This window comes from Erpetoichthys calabaricus, chromosome 8 (assembly GCF_900747795.2).
Source record: "Erpetoichthys calabaricus chromosome 8, fErpCal1.3, whole genome shotgun sequence".
NCBI classification, from domain to species: domain Eukaryota; kingdom Metazoa; phylum Chordata; class Cladistia; order Polypteriformes; family Polypteridae; genus Erpetoichthys; species Erpetoichthys calabaricus.
Window position 1 is genome coordinate 71,741,116 of NC_041401.2, and position 16,605 is coordinate 71,757,720.

At 37.1% G+C, this 16,605-nt stretch overlaps 1 protein-coding gene across 5 annotated transcripts in view; it reads right to left on the minus strand.

Annotated features, from left to right (window-relative positions):
• Positions 1 to 16,605, minus strand: part of abr (ABR activator of RhoGEF and GTPase) — a 374,781-nt gene that overhangs the window by 18,232 nt on the left and 339,944 nt on the right. The window lies entirely within an intron of this gene.

Below are 16,605 nucleotides of genomic sequence, written 5' to 3' on the forward strand. Positions count from 1 at the left end.
GATTTATTGTACACCAAGACAATGACCTAGAGCTTATCATCAACACAAACAATGTGCTGATCAAAGAAATAAAGAGTGAGTTTATTAGCCAGCTTGGATGGACCTAACATCACTTTTGTATTTTATGGCTCTCAGGCTTAGAGAAGATACGGAGCAGAATTGTATGCAGTGTTAGGAAGATGGTGTATTTATACATGGTTCACCCAAGCTGGTATAAACTTCTGCACAGAGAAGTAAGCACTCGTTTCTTCCTAGCTTGGAATGAAGATTAAATAAGTTGGACAGGATACCACAGTATTCATCAGGGGGCTGAACATTTATTTAGTAGTTAGAACTGACAGGATTACCTCTGTGAAGTAGAACAGTGCCAGGTTCATGCTGTTATGTTTCACAATTTTTGGATTTAACTGTACATTGTGGCATATGCACAGTGATTGTGCTCTTAACCTTCTCTTTTATAGTTGGTCTCGATATTTGTATGCAATCCAAGTAATTGAGTACAGAGTAGCTTTGGATTTTGGAGCAGTGCACCAAAAGTACTACAGTAATCCCTCCTCCATCGCGGGGGTTGCGTTTCAGAGCCACCCGCGAAATAAGAAAATCCGCGAAGTAGAAACCATATGTTTATATGGTTATTTTTATATTGTCATGCTTGGGTCACAGATTTGCACAGAAACACAGGAGGTTGTAGAGAGACAGGAACGTTATTCAAACACTGCAAACAAACATTTGTCTCTTTTTCAAAAGTTTAAACTGTGCTCCATGACAAGACAGAGATGACAGTTCCGTCTCACAATTAAAAGAATGCAAACATATCTTCCTCTTCAAAGGAGTGTGCGTCAGGAGCAGATCATGTCACAGAGATAGAGAAAAGCAAACAAATCAATAGGGCTGTTTGGCTTTTAAGTATGCGAAGCACCGCGGCACAAAGCTGTTGAAGGCGGCAGCTCACACCCCCTCCGTCAGGAGCAGGGAGAGAGAGAGAGAGAGAGAGACAGAGTTTGTTTTTCAAACAAAAATCAATACGTGCCCTTCGAGCTTTTAAGTATGTGAAGCACCGTGCAGCATGTCGTTTCAGGAAGCAGCTGCACAAAAGATAGCAACGTGAAGATAATCTTTCAGCATTTTTAGACGAGTGTCCGTATCGTCTAGGTGTGCGAACAGCCCCCCTGCTCAATCCCCCTACGTCAGGATCAGAGAAAGTCAGCGCAAGACAGAGAGAAAAGTAAGCTGGGTAGCCTCTCAGCCATCTGCCAATAGCGTCCCTTGTATGAAATCAACTGGGCAAACCAACTGAGGAAGCATGTACCAGAAATTAAAAGACCCATTGTCCGCAGAAATCCGCGAACCAGCAAAAAATCTGCGATATATATTTAAATATGCTTACATATAAAATCCGCGATGGAGTGAAGCCGCGAAAGGCAAAGCGCGATATAGCGAGGGATTACTGTACATTGTCAGTAAGGTGTGGTCACTCTGCTGGTGTCCCTCTTACTTTTTCTAGTATTTGCTTCTATCTGCAGATTAGCTGTGTGTTGATGGACAAAAACATAGAAATGAATTTGTCTGTAAGAGATTAATTTTGACAATTATTTTCTTTTTTTTTTTTTTTACTACACACCATCGTACCATTAAAAAGCTGCCAATATGGTGGGTCTACTAGTAGGCCTAGTAGCCTAGTCTTGTATGATATTTTCGGGATTTTCAATGTCAAATATCTCTTGCTCTAGTGTCACTGAATCACTGACAGGGGCCATAGACACCTAACAGTCCAGTACAGGGACTTGATATGAGTTAAGCTGGTGTTAAATCTTTCTGCAACAGAATGTACTCTGGTGCTGTCAATGTTGCAGAAGAGGGTCCTAATGAAAGCTCCAGACAGACCTTCAAATAGGGACTTTGATAATCTCCAGCTTTTAAACATTTTCAATTTCATGATGTAGCATTTTTTCATGTATGATTTCCTGGAGACAGCAATATCATCTGACACATCATCTATTAGCCCATTCAGCAGCTATTCTGTCACCTGGAGTTACAAGGGGCTATATTTATCTTTGTTTGTTGTGTAGCCTGGTATAGTTGTGTGGTGAGCATCAGCTACTAGGAATGAGCAATATACCAGCTGATCTGGTGTAGCAGGTGAAGCTCTTCTTCTGATAAGGATTTCATTAATATGGTTTTACTGGTATGCTAAAAATTGACTGTAAAACTTAGATTTAAACATACAACAAAAAAGTGTGCAAAACTATGCAAGGAAACAGGCAATATGGTTTTCTTAATTAGTTAATGCCTTTTGTGTATGGACTTGTATGTGACTATGTGTGATAAGTAGAGCCTAACCCTTTAAGAATATCACCCAGAGTGCTGTGCGTTTCATCCCATTTGGTGAGTCAATACAAGCTGGATGGTAGGACAGGAAGCAGCCACTTCTTCTGCTGTGGTTGCTTAGCAGTAGTAGCGTAAGTAAGCAAGAGAGAAAAAAACTGCACTTTTATTTGTTTGAGTGAGGTGAACACTTGCTACTGATTCAATTTGAGTAGCACAACATTTAAGCAGCATTTTGATGGATAAGAGATATGTGTGAACAACTAATCACCAATGCTTTTGTTTCACCTATTAATGTTTATTGATAACCCCACCAGGGATTCCCACGTGCAAAAATCATAGAGTTTCCCCCTTGGTGAAACAGATGCATTGAAGAGTACAGGGTGGAGGTCCCCCTTTGTAAAAAGACAGCGTAATTGCTGTATATGTAATTATATAAAAAATAATATTGAAGACTACTTTTGATTCTTTTGTGATGGGAGGTTTGGGGGAGCTGGAGGTTATAATGTAACTCACTTGCTGAAGCCAATTTTTTTTTTTTTTGCTCAAGACCCAATAATGGTGACATGTGACCCCAAAAATGGGTCGTGACCCAGTAGATGAAAAACAATTCATTATATCAATATCTACTGGAACTATCAATAAGTTTAATCATACTGTGATATACATTTTTGGCCATACTGCCCTCCCTTCATTCAAATCAGACTGGTCAAAATTATATTTACATGCATTTTTAATTGTTTTGCGTTGCCTTTTTTTGCAAAGCGCACATGGATCAACAGAATAGGGAGTTGTTGGGAATGCCTAAAAAAATCCTTCTTCCTTTATTATGGAGGAGGTTTTAACTGCATATAGTTATTTTTTTGGTGTTCTTGAGTTGGTTTTATATTTTTTCTATTAGACAAGAGGCTTTTCTGCAGTCCACTCCATACTAGAAATATTGCCTTTGGTGAATTTTGATTTATTTTCATGTGATAATTGAGTTGCTGCTTACCATTTAATGCCAGTTTTGATTTTTGTAATTCAGAATTGTATACTGATGTATGTATGTATGTATATACTGTGAGAAAGCAAAGAGATCTGGTGTACCCTGTGGCCCTGGGACTTCAGAGGTGATGCACATGACACATGTATAGCACTGAATTGAGGAACTAATAGGTCCAAGCAATGACTGGACTGTTCTTACTAGTAAAAGTGTAACATATTTTTCTGGCCTTGATAGCTATGATCAATTGTCACCACAAATCTTTTAAGGTACAGAGCAGGAAGCAAAATTAATTGTTCACCAGAACAATAGGTGATCCATATATTGACAAACAGTTAAACTACTATGACAAGCACAAACTGTTTATCCATTATAAATTGCAAAATCTTACTACATTCTCAATTTAGTTTTATTGTAGACTGACTTTGTCTCTTTAATGCAGCCTCAGAGCCATTTACCTGTGTCAGAATACCCTCCTTCTCATTCCTCCCGCTGTCCAATACACACCATTTTGAATTGCAGCAATGGATATGGTACTTTTTAAAATGTCTATAAATCGGTTCATTTAAGAACACAATTTCCAGTGGCAAACTAATTTATACTATGATTGTGAAAAAAAAAAAACTGACTAGAAAAATACCAAATTTGTGCCACATTACATGACATCCAGATTTAGTTGCTGGATCTCATGTTCTTGAGAATGTTGTCATATTACACAGCTAGCATAACAAATGACATGACTCCATGATGACTTTCCACTTTCCACAGCAACACATGTTGACAGACAATTAATGTGCTGCCAGACAGCACTGGTGCCTCTACAAATACCTTCTAGGTATGGCAATTTAGGCTGTGATCTCAGCCCTTCTTTGTCCTTTTCTGTTCTGTCGTGGTATAGAAAGCATGAGACCTCAGACAGATGAGTCTCCCTTCTGTTTGCACAGTCCAAAACACCCGAGTTCTTTATTAAAGTGGCTGCATTCTATATGCTATACTTCTGCATGAGCATCTTGTACACACAGGGCCTGCCTTTACAGCCATTTGATTTAGTTGGGTTGAGTTGCATACCAGTCTGTGACAGAGTTGCTGATGTTTACCAGAGTGTCCCAGATTCACCAAGATTATATAAATAGTATCCACAGCTGAAATTTGCTTAAAAAAAAATGTGTAATGGGACCTTAAGCCATGAGACAGCACGTCTTTTGAAAAGCAAACTAGCAAAATCTTTGAGTAGGACATGTTTTTTTGTTTTTTTAAAGTTCAATGAAAGAACCGACTTTTTATGCTCTCATTTAAGAAAATTAACTGCAGTGTCAACTGAGAGTGAAAAAAATCTCATAAATCAAGATAACAGTTTAGAACTTTAAGCTTCTACAAAGTAAGCCTACATTTTCAATACTAGCAATCAGTAACTTGAACAAAATAAAACATAAAACAAAAGCATGATTATTTCAAATTGCACTATGGTGGGAACACTCCAGCTTACTGAATCTTTTTTTTTTTAAAGGATTGGTTGCATAAGTATGAATTATATTAAAATCCAAGAAAGATCTCCATTTCTTGACAGGCAAGATATTTAAATGCACATCAGTATTTGTTATTTTTTTACACATGGTATTAAATTTTAATTTTTTTTAATCATGAGTAGAATAGAGGTGCCCTATATGAGGGGAAACAGAAATGTTGGCTTTAGTATACTACAGTCATTTATAAACACATGACACTTTTTACATGCAGTTTCTACATTAAGGCTGAGTTGTGTGTTTCTCTAAAGCATTCAGTTCAAGAAATTCAAGGAAGAAACAATTAAACCGATCACTACCAGCCTGAGCCTGGGAAATGAAAACAACTACCTCATACAAAGGACTCAAATTACACATGCAAAAGATATTTCCACTGCAGATTATCTGACCCACTTTCAGAAGGTTTATTAATCACGTGACCCCAAATGTAATGCAAATATTTCCGGTTTTAAATAGGTGGCTTACCAAAGTAATTAAGTACATTTTTTAACATCTTTAAAAGGAACATCTGAGAATGTTTGGGGAAAAGAGCTTTCAAAATTAAATCCAGCTCAGTACTGAAATTCTACCTTTTGATTTTTATAGATATACACAAAAAGCCAAAGGAAACAGAAACATTTCCAAAAGTGGATGTTTTTTTCTCATAAACACAGCTGGTTTTCAATGCAAAAATGTGTGCTTAATGCAGGCCATCAGGTAAGTTTACATTCACAGACCACAGTTGTATAAAAATGCAAGAAGAATACTAGAGCAAAGAAAACAGGATGGCTAGTGAGATAATCCACTTCTTAAGCCAACATTTTCAGTGATGAACACCTGGGTGTGCCCCTGAGTGGTCTTCTATTATATCTACTTTTTAATTAATTCGTATCATCAATGATAAACTATTTCATATTGTAAAACAACAACTGTTGTGACCTTTGACATGATATAGTCAAACATGCTGTATTTAATTAAGATATTGTATTGAATGATTTAAGAGATTTCACACACAATAAAGGAGGAATGTGCTTCTTCTGAAGGAACTTATTAAAGACACAGTGAGGCAGCATCTGCCACCAGTCTATCACATGTCACAATGGGAAGTCACCCATGAACCTGATTTGTACATCTTGAGGATATGGGATAGATGAAAAGATGTAGAACCCAAATAAAACGTATGTAGATTAAGGGAGAATGAGCAGCCATCACACAGAACCTTTCCTGGCTGGGATTCTCTACCAAATGTTTGGATGTGTGAAGCAGTAGCACATGCCAATGCACCTTTATGCTTCCCCAAAGATCAGTCCTATCAAATTTTTGGTGAAATGACAGTTGAAAACTAGAATACAGTACCTGCTCCTGATCTTACTACTCTGTGTTTTATGGTTATGTTAGGAGGTGAGTGAAAAACTAATTTTAAATATCAAGATATAGCACTGAAGGCAGTAGGCAGCATTTAAGATTTTGTTCAGAAGACTAATTAGTGCAAAAAATAATATTCTCCTTCAATATGTTTAAATCAGGCATTATTGATCAAACAATAATGTTTCATTTATTGGTCTAATTGGCTTTAAACACATTCAATTTCAGGGCATGCTTTATCATGAGAGATAATATAGGATCAAAAATGTAACGGTTCTGTAATTTACAAGCTATTCAAGTTAACTCTCTAGAAAAACATTATATAGCCGGGAAACTTGAATGCATTTTAAAAAAAATAACAGGTTAACAATTGGCATATGTTTCAAAGAGAGTACTGCATGTCTTAAAAAATACAAAAGTGTTAGAATCTGACTGAGTGAAAATACAATTACTAACTAGAGCTCAGTAGCTTATTATTTTCTTGTAGATGAGCAAATAAACTAACGGGGGGGCGGGGGGCCTGGTGCCCATTGTTACCACTCCAACTCCAGGTATGGTATGGAAGTATTCTAAATATCACAGGTTTTACAATTTAATAAAATAAATAAGCTAAGCACAAAGTAGAGTTTCCATTTTTGTCATTCTTCTACATCATTGCTAATTACTGGGGCCTGGATACAATGTCATGTCATTTTCTAATTCAGACCAGGGACGTAGCGGGTGCTGGAGCCTATCCCAGCTAGCATAGGATGCAAAGCAGGAGCAAACCCTGGACAGAGCACCAGTCCATCACAGGGCCACACATAGACTCACTAGGGCCAATTTAGCATTGCCAATTCACCTATCCTGCATGTCTTTAGACAATGGGAGGAAACCGGGGCACCTGGAGAACACCTGTACAGACACAGGGAGAACATGCAAACTCCACACAGGGAGGACACAGGACACGAACTGTGCTGCCCCCCTGGATACAATGTCAACCTATAAATGAAAAAATATTCATGTAGTGTTACTGTACTGAATATATATATATATATATATATATATATATATATATATATATATATATATATATATATATATAGAATCAATGGTGATGTAAAGCTCCTTTAATATGCATCTGACAATTTCTCTTACATTACAGAAATCCTTTTAATGTCTCCAGAAGACGGCTATTCTACAGTATCATCAATTTCTCTACCGGGTTGTATTGTATTTTCAGAAATAATTTACACATCAAAAGTATTCTTGCATATTAACATTTAATGACACAACATGCACCAAGCAGCACAACACATTCTCTTATTCCAGTCAGTAATAATGTGTCTGTTGTTTAATAGTTTTGGATGCAAGCCAGCTTAGAATAAGTCCGAGAAATGTCTTTTACCTTTATCTACAGCACATTTCCATAAAATTAAATACCACTGTTACACATCCTGATAACAATCACTCCTCCGCAGTCCCCATTACTAGTTTCTACCAGATATTTTCTGAAAGAATATTATGGAAATATAAAACAGCCAATGTTATAAGCTCCTAGATAACCAAACAACCCTCTAGTTATAAAGCATAAGTAGGATACAACGACAAACCTCCAACAGTCCCTGTTTAAATCTGCATTGTGTTAAGGACGTTAGCAAACCCTGAGGGGACTGCAGAGTGGTTGATAACCTGGTATTCTCCATGACTTTGATTATGTTAATGATGGTGCCCAAAAGACACAAATGTATGAAATTTAATCTCCATCCATCAACAGTTCAGTAACAGCTTCCCAGCATTCATGCCGATGCAATTATGTGTAAAGGAAACCACAAAACCCTTACTGAGCATTACTGCTCTGTGGGAGAGCGACCGTAGTGACTGCACTCCATTTTGGCAAGGCAGTCATAGAGACCCACACATGCCAGTCGAGTGAGAGCTCATTTCGTCCTTACTGCCAGTTTGGACATTTTGTGAGCCCCTCCAAACAAGTCTCTGCAAATAGGTAATACATATAATAATTTTTGGACCATATCTTATCTCATTCACAGTGATTCTTATCAAAAGTGGACATTATAAATCAAGAACTCAAAATCTAAAAATAGTAAATTCAGATCTTTATTGTGACACAGGTATAAATAGCTATATGGAGTTTAAAAGCAAGGACAAGCACTTGAAGTAGAAGTTTTGTTTTCAGACTTGTTTCTCTCAGATAAGGTGAGGCGGCCTGACCCTAATAAGATGTTTTTACTGGTTAAGAAATATATAAAATCCCTCCAAACAATAGCAAATTATGTGATCTAAAAAAAAGCAGTGCCTGAAACTAAATGTTTGGAACTCCTTTGGTTTACATATAACGCTAGAACAACAGTCAACAGTCTGGTAAAACTAAAAAAATTAAAACAAAAGGTATGAAACAACGAATACACAGTAGCTTGAATCTGCTCATAAAAGCAGTGCAGAAATCTACAGGAACAAACAGATGTCTGACATTCAGTACTTCAAAACCTGGCCACTTCATCAAAAATTCCCCTTCATAATAAGTAACAATTCTGGCACTGCTAATAATTACATTTTCAGACCTTTCCAGATCGTTTCCAGACTGCACAAAACACTTCTTTTTTTCTAGTGGTGAAAACTATTTTCTGCTATGTTGTTCAGAAACACTTCTGTTGCTAGGCTGGCCTTTTCTGTGGGCAGTTCTTTATAAAAAATAAACACTATCACCTCAGCAGCTAACTTTCCAAATTTAGGAAAATGTTCACATTAGCAAGGTGTGTACTTCAGTTTAAACTGTAGGCACAGCTTTAGCTATGTGACATCACAGTTAACTAAAATATTTATATTGCAAATATGGAAATTAATAAAGTTGTCCATCTTATGGATTTTTATGAAATGTCTTTAACAAAACGTAAAGTTTAAGGCTCTTGATAAGTACCACTGAGACTTTCATTAGTGCTCTTGGTAAATGCACCAACTTGTATTTTTGTTTATCCTTCTCAAATCCTATTCATTAGTTAAAACATAAAAAAGGTTTATGAGAGTTTGATTTTCAAGGAAAAAGTGATGTAGCATATAATGTGGAAAGGTTTATACTAAGTGAAGAATGAAATAGGTAATCAATTGATAGAGAATAGCATTCATGTGGAATAATATTTTAGTTTGGGTTTTCTGTGGCAGAGTATGTTTGAACAAACTGCAGTCAATTTAAGGTTTTTTAAGTAGTACCAAAGCAAAGAACCTTACAGTTGTTGAGGAGGGAGTGTATGAAAACATGGACAATTTATCAGGGATATAAGCCTTTATTTTCTTTGGTTTATGACAGATTTGTCAATTTCCTCAGAAAACCTGAGGTTGCTAAATAGGAAATAGACTGGTGAGCCCAATTTGACTTCATCCACGAGAACATCATTTATATGAGACCCACAATCTGTTACTCTCTCATGTTATGATTAGGCAAATTCAGCTCAGCACTAGTGGTTAACACACAACAGTCAACCGTCTGCTCTTCAACAATAAATAACTGATTTTCCCACTTGGAATCACAACACTTTTGCATCCTTTCTTTGTCTTTACTTACATTTGCTGAAAGATGGATGGAATTGTGCAATGTTTACATTTATAACAGCTAAGTATAAATGGGAGCATCTATAGCATTTGTACAGGATGTCACAGAAGTTTAGTACTTCTGCCTCTTGGATCCATCAACCTGGGCTTGAATACCAGTACCAGGTCAATACCAATGTTCTTCTTGTGTCTGCGCAGTTTTTTCTCCTTTTATCCTGATAACCCAACCACACACCAAAAATGGCTAGTGTGTGCGTGTGTTTGTGATGGCCATATGAATTAAATACAGCTATCCATGGTACCTGTCAAAGACAGGTAATCGAATAATTAAAAAATATGTTCTGTCTCTTGTTCTACGTGTATCTTCAGTGTTCTTCCTCTGTATTTGTGTGTGTATGCACGCCTCTTCACCGGCGTTCCGTTTTTTAGTGCATTCCCATAAAGCCTGCTTCTCAAGACTCTGTAATTACTTTTGAGGTGCCTTTCTTGCCTCCTTTCTGGTTTTATGTTAGCTAGCCATCTTTGAAGGCAACACTCACAGCGTGCCTTGTATGTTTTTACTCCTGCTTGTGAGTCTCACACTTGTAATACCCCTTTCACAAAAGCCAAACTGACTAATCTAATTGCATAGAGGGACTCTACACAAAGACCTTAGTGTTGTACTATATACACACACACACACATAAAATATATATATATATATATATATATATATATATATATATATATATATATATATATGGAAGAGAAGCTCTGTGATACGGTTTGCATATTTGCAGTTGGAGATCCACGAAGGGAGAAAAAACGAATCACGTATCATAAAATAGTTTTATTCCTGAGCTTTCAACCCCTATCAGGGGTCTTCATCAGAGGATAATGCTTAGACTTACAAGAATCAAAGGCAATATATAGCAACACATTCTGTGGGGTGGGGTGGCGGTGAATGAGGGGGGTGTGGGTGGAGGTGACTAAGTCAGTATGATCAAGGGGGGGGGGGGGTTGTATAGTTTAATTATTGTGTACATGTCCTTCTTAAGTTGGCATATGCTGGATTTATGTCCAAGTGTCTGTTGATGGCGTTTTCATCTGATAGCCAAGACTCGGCCAACTCTCTGGCACTTTTTGTACTGGCCTTAAATTTTACTTTTACGTTGTCCCAGTTGAATGTGTGTCCTGTCGATTTAGTATGTGCATATATCAAAGATAGTGCGTCCTTTCTTCTGACGCCGTTGCGATGTTCCTGTATATACACACACATATATATATATACACACACACATATATATATATATATATATATATATACACACACACACACCACAAGCGTTACCTGGTAGGTAACCACCCATACAATCAGATTGTTATTCAGACTACGAATGCCATGAATGTAATTACCCCGATCTACATACTGTCAAATAAACGAGCCACACGCCGTGGCGCAATGTAAGAGGCTTCGCCTCTGACGCTTGAGGTTCGATTCCCGAGATGGGATGCAGTGAGTGTGTACGCCTGATGAGCCCAGAATTAGGGTGAAACACGTGCCCCGCGTACTCTTTGCATTATTTGACAGTAAAATTTTGCAACAGTCTATGATCTGCTTCCCGCAACTGAAGAGGGCACCGTGGTGGATGTTTGCCGACTTGCAGACCAACCACAAGCGTAGGTAGGTAACCACCCATACAATCAGATTGTGATTCAGACTACGAATGCCATGAATGTAATTACCCCGATCTACATACTGTCAAATAAACGAACCACACGCCGTGGCGCAACGCAAGAGGCTTTGCCTCTGACGTTGACGTCCGAGGTTCGATTCCCGAGATGGGATGCAGTGAGTGTGTACGCCTGATGAGACCAGAATTAGGGCGAAACACATGTCGTGTACTCTTTGCATTATTTGACAGTAAAACTTTGTTATATATATATATATATATATATATATATATACACACACATATACACACTAATACGTGTACAGTATGTATATTTCCCAGTAATTTTAAGCCTATGTGGAATCTTTCATTAGCGTTCTACTTTACAAATGGTTACCTTTTCTGTTCAGAACACATTCTTCAGAAATTTCTGTCCATTCTCACTATTATACTTACTAATAAACAACCACTAGATACACCCTTACATACAGTATAAAATAAAAGTACTAAATTTTCATTTGTTTATCAAAGTACACAAACTTGAAAGGTAATGCTGTTTTTTCCTGGTTTCTATTCACTATAATTCTTAAATACACTAACAGGTTTGAGTGTTTATTTATTTCCAGTTGCAATATTTGTGAAGTAATATAAGATGTCCCTAAACAGTTCCCTTCTAAATTAATCAAGCTGTCTAGTTAAAATCATAAATTTAAATTACTAACCCCTCCCAAGACATTAAAGGTTAGTGCACTGAACTGCACAAAAAAAGCCTTTGCTTAGAGCAGCTGGTAATTATAGTCATTAACATGCCAAAGGAATCGGATGCAATATAATCACACAAGCGAACACGCACTGCTCCTTCACTGCTGCAGCAACAGTTCACTATTCCCTGTCACAAAGTAAATGAAACTGCAACTCGTTTTGTTTTTTAATGCATGCATATTAATGCTATTGTTTACAAAGACCAACAGTCAGTCACTCACACAGAAACACTACAATTTGGCATGCTTAGATAGGCTGTGCAAAGCAAATTACCATCTCTGTCTTCCAACTAGGGACTTGACCCAGATCTGATCCTTAACCTTCAGTAAATTAACACCTCCTCCGACTGTGGCTGTCCAAGACTGGAAAGAGGCAAGCATTAATCTGGGAAGTCGTTTTTAGTGTTTTACCTTTACATAGGGATCTCTTGTGCTATTACATACATTTGTATTCATCTTGGAATTTTTTTCTCCAGCCTGTCAGTATTCCACTGATTATGCAAATAAAAATTAGATACAAATACATACAAATGTGTGATTAAATTTTATACTCTGATAATATATACTCTGCAATATCAATATCCACCACACTGATGCACAGGGAGTAAAACATAAAAGTTATTTAAACATAACTTACGTAGCCACTAGATTTACTGCTGCCCAGGTCCTGGACACGGGTTCATTTCACAGTTTGGGATGCTTTTCATGTGGAATTTGCCGATTCTCCTACATTGATTTTTCCCTGATTACTCTGGAAGCTCTGAACTGGACACAGGTGAATGAGCATTCGCTTTATGCACAAATGTATTATGTGATGGACTGGAATCTTATCCAGGTTTGATGTCTGTCTTGCACAATGTTCTGCTGAGATAGCCTTTGTCAGTCCAAGACCTTGTACTACAGCAAGTCTGTTTGCGAAGTGAAATGATGGCTGACCCACACATCCATGAAAACAGCTACAAATGACTAATACAGCGAACGGCACAATGGTGACTGAGTAGAAATCCAGATGTTCTATGTTTTGTAACTCTACTTTTCCAATATGCAAAAAATTCCTCACTTGTAACTCTTGGAAAATTTGCATTTGGTCTTTGTGGGCCAGAAGCTAGCCAGGTAGCATTGGGCACAGGCAGGAACCCATTCTGAAGTGCCACAGAGAAAAACTACATATTGAATAATAAATACTAAAACCATACAGAATATACAATTTGTTCAGTGTATTGGAAAAGGAAAAAAAATCCAATTCATACACTTTTATTGTTAAGAATATGTTACAATTCCACCAATAATCTCAGTACCAATGCTATATAGTACTTTCATACATGTGGATGAGCTTCCATACTAAGTGAAAGGTAAGACAGTTGTGCTGAAAGTAAAGCATGTTTAAACATTTTCTCTGAAACTATTAACCCATATGTGATGCTTTTACATCACCAGATAGACTGACTTTTACTGCATAAATGACATACTCTTTATATTTCTAGGGGTTGCAGAACTATTACTATTAAGCAGAAGCAAAGAGCAGTGATCAAGTTTTTGACCAATCAAAGATGTACTTGTGCCAAAATCCATGAAAGTCTCAGAAATGTATGTGGTTAAGGCAATAATTGAGGAAAGTAATGTGCGAAGATGGGTGAAAAAGTTTAAAGAAGGTGAAACTAGTGCCTGAAGACAAACCACGTAGTGGAAGGCCATTGACATTAGTCACAAAAGAAAACTAAAACATGGTTAAAAATTGTGGAGGAACTTCACTTTGGTCATAGTGCTGTTGAAATGATTATCCACAACCTTGGATAAAGGAAAATGTGTGTCAATTGGGTTCTTTAGGGGACAGTGCTTCAATGATACAAGCAAAGTAGAAGTTATCAGATGCTGGACCAGGGAGTGCCTGAATGAGTTATTCCAAGTGGAATCTGACAAGTGGGCTCAAATGTGGTGCAAATGAATCACTACTGGTGGAGACTATTTTGAATAGTGCCATGTTGTAAACAAAGAGTTACTTAGCACATGCATGTAGTTGACTGTGTTGTGTTGGTAGTAAAGAAGTTATGACCCGACATTACTTTCAGTACAACTCTTGTATGACCACAGAAGTTATGTTTCTCTTTAGTGACTGTGGTCACTGTGTGTCTTGGTGACTATATATATACAGCAGTCAAAGCAGATACAAAATTGCTGCTCTTCATGGGTCATTTTAGCTTGGTTAGGCATGTACACTTAATGTACCCTGAATACATCCTTATAGAAACATGTGTAAAGTTTGTAGTTCTCCCTACCATTCTGCTTCAGTCTGTGGTTTTCTCTGAGCACTCCGGTATTATTTACACATCCCAAAAATATTTATTTTAGGTTGACTGGTCACTCTACATTGTCCCAAAAGAGATAATGTGGACATGATTGACACCCCATTTAGGTCTGGTTGCTGGCTTATGTCTAATATCCTTTTAGACTTTGAACTACATTAAGCCAGTCTCATCATGGGTGAATGAGACACCAAGTATACATAACACAATAAGTCACTGGGAAAATGCCTGCTAACCTTGAACTACTTTAAGCCAGTCTCATCATGGGTGAATGAGACACCAAGTATACATAAGTCACTGGGAAAATGCCTGCTAATGTTCAGGCACACAGTCAAACTAAAAAAAAGCAATCAACAGCATGTACAGTACAGATGATAGCAACAGTTAACAAACCATATGAAATCCGCATGGTATACACAAACACAGTTGTTTTAATTTCTATTTGATTTTCCTGGTCACAGTTATGGTGGTAACATACCAGTCCACCCTAACCACAGCAACAGCCTCCTACAGTTAAATTCCAAGGTACTCCTAGACTGAATGCCAGGCAAAACAGTTCTCGTACCCTGTACTCTTGCAGATAACATGAAGAATAATTACATAGGCCTTATCAAAGTTTATAAAAATAGGTTAGTACAAGGTAGTGTAGTTCCCAAAACTACTCAAGTACCCATGCTAGGTCAAAGAACCAATCCACTGTTCCAAAGCCAGAGCAGAATAAACACTAGCACGTAGAGTCTCCATTTCAGTAGCCTGGTATAAACTTTGCCAAAGTGGGTAACTAGTAAGAGCGTAAGTAGAACAAACCCTCTTGTGACCTTTTTAAAAACTGGCCACCATAATTGAATGGTGATGAGGTACTGTGCACACTTCCCAAGCACTACTGAAGAGGCTCGTTAAGCCTCCACAATATCCAGAGGAAAACTGTTGAGAGCCTGGTGCTCTTAGGAGAGAAAATCATGACAAACTGGCCTAGGGCGTGTAGTCAGACAAAATGCAATACAAAAATTAAAATCCCATCACAATGCTGAATAAATCTCGTTGGTTGATAAGAATATTGATACTATGATCGGTGTTTGCCTGTGCCTATCTTGAGGCCAAGTGGCTCACATAGCCTGTGGGGGAATGGCATTTGAGCCAATCACCTGCAAAGTGAATTTTCAACAGGAACAACAACATCCACATGTACAAAAGATTACATTAAAAAATGGAAACTAAAGTGCAATTGAGGAAACATGGTTTTGACATAATATTTTAAAGTCCATTCATCATAAATTTAAGACCCTTATAGAGAGTTAAAAAGTGTTGGAGCCACAAATCTAAACAACATTTAACAAAAGAGCGGGAAGAGCTAGATCGCAGGAAGGTCAGTATTAGAAGACCTTGGAAGTCTAAATGAATGATACAGGGTATGTAATGATGGCAGCTATGCTGAGGTGTTAATATTTTATGCAATCAGCACTTGGCTAAACCTGCTCAATTTAACTTGATTTCTAAACTGATTTCTAACAATTTTGTTATTAGGCAGAATCTCGACAGAGTCAGGAAGTGTTCCTAAAGCAGATTTTGTTAAAACTGTAATTTATTTTACATGTAGTAACAATAATATTAAGCACAATCATAAGAGTTGCTTTAAACAGATTAAAAAAACTCAGATAAATTTCCCTAAAATGGCAGCTCATCCCCATAAACATCATATTTAAAAAATCCTTGGTTCAAATCAACATTATGCATGATAATTGTATGTTTTTATTTTAAATTTTAACTTGTGCTTATTTACCCAGATTATAGGACACAGGCAAGAATAACATCATTCTGGATCCTTTTTTCAAGTCACATACAGGGGTACGAAAAGACTCAAATGTTCATTTAGTGAATTAAGTACGGTTTTACTCATGATCAGTAATTTTCTGTTATTTTATATATGTTTTATGGTGTCAGGTGACATTATTAGAGGTTTACTTAAGTAAACTGCATGGTTTACGTAAGTACTGCATGGTTTTCTTTTATATTAGTACTGTATATCTATAAAAGTTAATCAAGTCTGTCTTCAGACAACACAAATAAGTATGCAAGAATAGGTTTAATAATACTTCAGAAATATTCATAAAACTTGTATAAATATTACATTAGAAATACTAATCAACAATCATATGTGGAGTCAGA